This window comes from Myotis nattereri (assembly GCF_964212035.1).
Source record: "Myotis nattereri genome assembly, chromosome: 2".
NCBI classification, from domain to species: Eukaryota; Metazoa; Chordata; class Mammalia; order Chiroptera; family Vespertilionidae; genus Myotis; species Myotis nattereri.
The window spans coordinates 194,880,662-194,887,146 of record NC_138076.1 but is presented as its reverse complement, the minus strand read 5'-3'; positions in this window follow the sequence as shown (position 1 = coordinate 194,887,146).

The window sequence follows — 6,485 nt, the reverse complement described above, 5'->3', positions numbered from 1 at the left end:
GCCTGGGGAGTGATAGGAAGCTGACAGGCAAGGAACAGACTGGCAAGTGAGAGTCAGAAACCTTGACCGGGGAGAAGGATCCCGAACACAAAGCTAGGAGGGCAAAAACAAGGAAAACGGACAAGCCAGGACTGTGAGACTAAGGGGGAGAGACCAGCAGAGACGGAAAGGCAGAAAAAGGGAGACAGATGCAGGAAGGACTGGGAGGGGGCATGGAGGAGAGGCAGAGAGGAAGGTGAAAAGGCGGGAGCCAGCCCCAAAGGGACTCTCCCCTCTCCTGCAGGAGAGCAATGGAGGGAGCCTCAAGTGGGCTTCCAGGAGCTAGGTCCCCTCCCTGGGGAGTCCCTCCAAGGGCACCCACAGGTCAGCCTCACCCCCCAGGTGGTGGGGAGGATTCTAGTGGGAGTACCTCTTGGCACTCAGCACGAAGCTCCCCTCTGCCTCTCCCTCCTGGTTTATCCTCTTCCCTCCTGACTCCTCACCATCACCCCCTACCTTGTCCAGGCCAGGGAGGGGCCCAGGTGAAGCTGGGGGCTAGGCGGGGCCCTGGGACATTCTGTTCCTTTTTACACCATTGGCTGCCAGACCAGGAATGTGTAATGTCCCCTGTTGTGGTCACGGGGTTGCAGGAATGTGGGCACTGAGAGGCAGGTAGGGGACAGGCCGGGGCACTTAGGCACAGACCCGGAGCCCAGGGACAGCAGGCACTGAGGGGGCAGGGAGGGATGTGGGTCGCATTGGGTGTCCGGGAGGAAGAGGGCAGGCAGGCCAAGTCTACACCAGCCCTGGAAGGAAGGAAACGCTCATTGTCGGGGCTTTTCCTCCAAAGTCTCTTCCCAAACGTAATCCAGCAAGAGCATAAACAGTAAAATACCAAGCAGAGAGGGAAGGGTCAGAGAATCAGGCCCAATAAGAGGGTCCAAACAGGCACAGGATACCCATCCACACAGCCCAGGCCCCTTGTGAGAGCGAGAGGTCGACCCCTTGTGGACCCTCAGCAGGCAGCCCCGAGTGTGCTCACTGGTTTCTCCTTCCTCCTTGCTTCCTCAGAGGAGCAGGCATGGGCATCCCGCTGACGTGCCCAGCACAGGCACGGATACAGGGTGGAAGAAGACAGGCCTGCAATATAGGAAGAGGAGGATTCTAGTGGCAGAGATAAAAGCCCTGGGCTTGCCCTGGCTGGTTTGGCTCAGTGGATAGAGTGTCGGCCTGTGAACTGAAGGGTCCCAGGTTCGATTCTGGTCGACGGTACATTTCCTGGTTGTGGGCTCGATCCCCAGTGGGGTGTGTGTGCAAAAGGCAGCCAATCAATGATTCTCTCTCTTTGATGTTTCTCTCTCTCTCCCTCTGAAAAATATATATATAATTTTTTTTTAAGCCCTGGGCTTAGTGAGCCTGGGGAGGGAGGGAGAGACTCTAGCCTGGAGAGAGTCACGAAGACTTCCTGGAGAAGGTGGCATCTCAGGTGGGTGTTGTAAGGAACAACAGGGACTTTAGCAGGCAAAGAAGAGGGAAGCAGGGAACTCTAGGCTCAGGATACTACCAGGGTGCTTTCTGTCTGGGCAGTCTCTTATGGTCTCTTAAAGCGAGAGCTACTGTCAACCAGGATGCCAAACCCAGTCCTGTTTTTTTCCTTTGATGTCTGCTGGGAAGGGAAGGCTGAGAAGGGAAAGGCTGGCTTTTTCTTCATTTTCCAGGTGAATAAACTGAGCCTCCACAGAGATAAGCCAGTTGTATGAGGGCACAAAACAAAATAGCAACTGAGGGAAAACAGAATCAGAATTCTCCTCCTCTGGGGTTGTCTACTTCGGGCTTTTGCCACTTACTTCCCTAGACAGACCAGCCACAGGCTCCGGGGGAATCGGGCTACTCTGGCCCTGGTTTTGAAAGCCAGGAAGGTTCCCACATTCACACAGAGTCCATGGATTCATCAGCAGTCTGGTCCTGGATTACGTCCCTGGCCCTGCAAAAACCTCTCTGCCTTGTTCCCACCTTCCCAGGGGACCCAGACACCCCTAGAAGCTCCATTCTCCCCTGATCCAGGTCCTGAACTTAGGGACAATCCTGCCTACAAATGGGATGGCAGCGCCCAGCCTGCTTGATCTCAAAGGTTCTGAGAGACACTCCCCTGCCTTTTCCATCTGCTGCCTGGTGCCTGAAACCCCGCTGCTGGCTTACGGAAGCACAAGCAAATAGTTTTCATCTCAAGGGCTCTGGGAGGAGAGCTGCAAGGGCTAGGTCTGGGCTGAGCGGGAGTGCGGTGTCCCTGCAGTTGCCTGCCAGGGTACAGGGTGGCAGCTCAGAGACCGCAGCAGCCTGGATCTGGAACTGGCCAGAGCAAGTTTGTTGTTGGGAGAAAAACAGAAATCTGAAACCTGCACTTTTGTAATAGCTCCATTTTAAATATTATCTTTCAAAGTGCAGAAATACCCAAATACATTTTTTGTGGCAATACAATTTTCCAGTAATACATAAGTGGGCAGAACTCTGAAAGCTTCTCTTAGTCCCATTCTTTTCCCACCCCTCAGCCCAAGGGGAGCCAATGTAACTGATGTATCCATTTCTATCTTTTTGGTGCCTGTATAGACTTACACGTATTTCTTAAACATATCTTTATTGTTGAAAGTATTACAGATGCCCCACTGACCCCCTCTACTGTGCACTCATATATTCTGAGTTTCATTTTTGCCTTTAAACTCTGATCCTAGCTGGTTTGGCTCAGCAGATAGAGTATTGGCCATGTGGACTAAAGGGTCCCGGGTTCAATTCCCAGTCAGGGCACATGCCCAGGTTCTGGGCTCAATCCGCAATAGGGGCTGTGCAGGAGGCAGCTGATCCATGATTCTCTCATCACTGATGTTCCTCTCTCCCTCTGCCTTCCTCTCTGCAATCAATAATGTGTGTGTGTGTGTGTGTGTGTGTGTGTCCTCTGTATGTGACTTTGAAAATGACACTTGACCTCTCTGAAAAACAAAATGGCAGGAGCGGGTGGATAAGGCAGCCCAGGCGGTTGCAAAGGCCCTTCCCAGCTGACTCTGCAACTAGCTGCTTGCTTCACACATGAGGGAACTGAAAAGCCCAGAGAAGCAAAGCGACTTGCCCACAGTCACCCAGGGGTTTCAGCGGGGCCAGATTCAGAGCTGAGACTCCGCTCTCCAAGTTCAGTGCCGCTCCCCTAACTTCCAGAGAAGCCGAGTCTTGCTCTGTGGGGACCTGGGGTCTTGCAGACTTTGTCTTGGAAGCTACCCCAGCCTCTCTCAGAGCTCCAGTCCTTCCTTCCTTTTAGGGCTGCCTCCCCACACCCAACACCAGCCATACTCTAACCCTGTGGTGTGGCCATAAAATGTGCACAGGCTACAGGGAGAGAAGTGAAACAAGAGGGTCTGTAGTGGGATGAGGGTTATGAGTTCAAAGGGTCTTCCTGCCTCTTGCTCTCTGGGGAACAGGAGACTATAGAAATAACCACTTTCTCCACCACACTTCGAGACAGAGCCGTGTTTAAAACACAATTGCAGCACTTCCATCTGCATACTGTTCTTATCCTGGTGTGTGTGTGTGCATTTGTGCATCTACATATGCATGGGTCATATTATGAGTTCTCTGAAGTCAGGCACCAGGCGTATTCATCTTGGTGGCCCTACTTGCTGACCCACTGTGCAAAAGACACCAGAATTTAGCATCTGGGGTAAGACTCAAGGTTCATTTTTGACTGAGAGTGACATATATGACAAAGCATCCCCACTACATCTTAATTTCCTCTGGCAACCCGTTCGTTTGTGGTCTATTAATTTACCTACATTTTATTTGCTTTTTCCATTTCGGCCTGTATCCTTTCTAGGGTAAAAAATGTGTCATTCATTGAAATGAAACTCTTTAGTTTTAAAAACATAGAGATAATAAGCCTCTCCACAGTGGCCACCCCAGTGTGGGGAAAAGTGGTCCTTTCATCTGCACTTATATAGCATGAATTTCTCTTTAATCTAAAATGATGCCCCAGAAAATCTCTTCCAGCCACTCCTAGTCCAGTCACCTGGCAGGATGCATAGAAGTTCACCATCACAAGTTTATTCCTTTGGGTGAAGGCAGGAATTTTCAACCTTGGCTCTATTGACATTTAGACAATTCATTGTCATGGGAAGTACTGCCCTGTGCACCATAAGATGCTTAGCAGCATCCCTGGCCTCTACCTACTAGATGCCATAGTACCCCCTGCATTGTGACAATCAACCCCTCCAGATGTTGCTAGATGTCTTCTGGGGGGCAAAGTCACCCTAGTTGAGACAACTGGGCTAAGGGATTGTCCCCAGTGTTAGTGGAAATGCTCTAGAAAAGGACAACGCTCATCAAATACACATTTCTCAGTGTTTATCAGACGCTTTCCAAGGGTCTGAATTAATTCTCACCAACCCCCTTTTGGGTTCTTCATGGGCCTGTGGGAAGAAGATTCACTCAGCAATCTCCTCCAAAGAAGGCTTGGGAGAAGTGCCCCACCCACCCACATTCTGAGAGTCTATGGGGCACTTAGTCTGAGGCTGGTGTAGCCCAATGGAAAGCAGTAACACTTCAAGGAAGCTGGTGAAGAGCATGAAAGAAAAGAAGCAGAGACAATGCCCTGATCACAGAGAATCCACGGATTCCTCACTCCTGTGAGTCTCCCTTCATCCTCTTGGAAAAGGTTGGGTAGACATAAAAACCATGCATTGACAAGATTTGTCAATCATGGTCTAGCCAGGAAACAGGAAACACTCTAAATCTTTCAAACAAAAGAAATTTAACACAGGCAACTGGTACATGGCTGACGGAGGAGCCAACAGGAGACAGTGAGGCAATCTAGAAAACAGCAAAGCAGGAAGCAGCTATCATCTCTAGGGCTGGAAAGACAACAGGGTAATGTCACATTATAGACCCAGAAGCTTCCAGAACTATTTGCCAGGAACTAAACAGTAGGGGCTGCCTGGTAAGACATGGGGTTATGGAAGAAGAGAAGGAAGAAACACAGCCAACTGCAGGCGATGTTAGAAAGCAAATGTGGGGTGAGGGTGGTGGCGAAACAGCCTGCTTCTCTCTTCCCACCCACCTGTCCTCCACCCACCTGTCTTCCTATTGGCTGACCCTATCCAGCAGCCAAGGGGAAAAGGAGTCTGGGAAATGTAGTTCCCAGGAGAGATACAGCTCAGAACAGGGGAAGGGTGGAGAACAGATCTGCAAGGAAACCAGCCATTGACTAGCACAAATAAAAGAGCCCCAGAGAGGTGAAGTGGTGGGGCCAGGATTAAAGTTCATCTCTTTAGGACTCTTTCCTTAGGATGCAGAGAGTCATTGCAGGCTGAAGTGAGAGCATGAGACTGGCAGCAGAAAGAAGGATGAAGTTCAGCCAGCTGGGCTTGAAAAGAATCTGAGATAGTGCCTACTGTGAAGCCAGGAGCTTTGACCAGAAAGGGCATGCAGCAAACATTCTGGGGAGATAACGGGATACAGAAAAGTGAAGGTCTTTGATCCGCATACGTAAGAAAAAGAGTTGCTGTCTTTTAAAGTAACCTCCTGAAGTAATTTCAAACAAAATCACACATATGTGTGGGATTTGCTTCAGAATAATTAAGGGGAGATTAGATGAGTGCGGAAGGATTATATGGAAGAATAAGACTGGCCCTGAGTTGAAGCTGGGAGTTCACAATGCTATTTTCTCTCCTTTTGTATATGTATATTTATATTTATGTGTGAATTTTCACAATAAAAAAAGTAGAGTGAAAAAATAATCTAAGGCCACTACATACATACACTTTTACAGCCTTAGGAGCTCAGTGATAAGCCCGGTCCAGGCCCCCAGTTCCCTCGGCCTGGAAATAAGTGCCCCCTGAGCAGTGCACGCTGTTCTGGCATTTCTTCCCTCTCCAGGAGGCCTGCACTACAGCAGAGTGTGGGCCCTAGGCCTGCACCAGGAGAGGAGAGTGAAGTGTCTAAGTTCAGGCAAACCCTTCATCCCGTGAGCCCTCCTCCCCAGGCACACTCCTGCACCAGGACTTCTCAGATCCATCCCCTAGAGCCTGTCCAGCCAGTCAGACCAACCAAGGGTAAGGATGAGCCCTGAACTGGGCTCTCCAGGGTGCAGGTTGGGGACAGTGCCCAGGTGACCTATCTCAAGAGAGGAAGTCAGCTCCTCACACTAAGGGCAGCAATCTGCATCAGCAGGAGGCAGTGTGGTTGCTAAAATGAGCTGGGACCCAGACATCGGTCGTCCTGGACTCTAGGCCTGGCTATGTGACACGGGCAAGGCATCAGTCCTTCACCCATAAATATGTACTGGACACGTGGGATGTCAGACTAAACACTGGAAACCCAGACATAAAGATCCAGGCCATTGCTGGGCTCGCAGTCAGCCCGTAAGGGGTAAGCAGCAGGTCACAGAGAGCAGGCTGAGTGGAGCTGTGCAGCCTGGAGTGGGCGTGCTGCCCAGAGCCCCAGGGAACCTCCAGGATAGGTGGGAC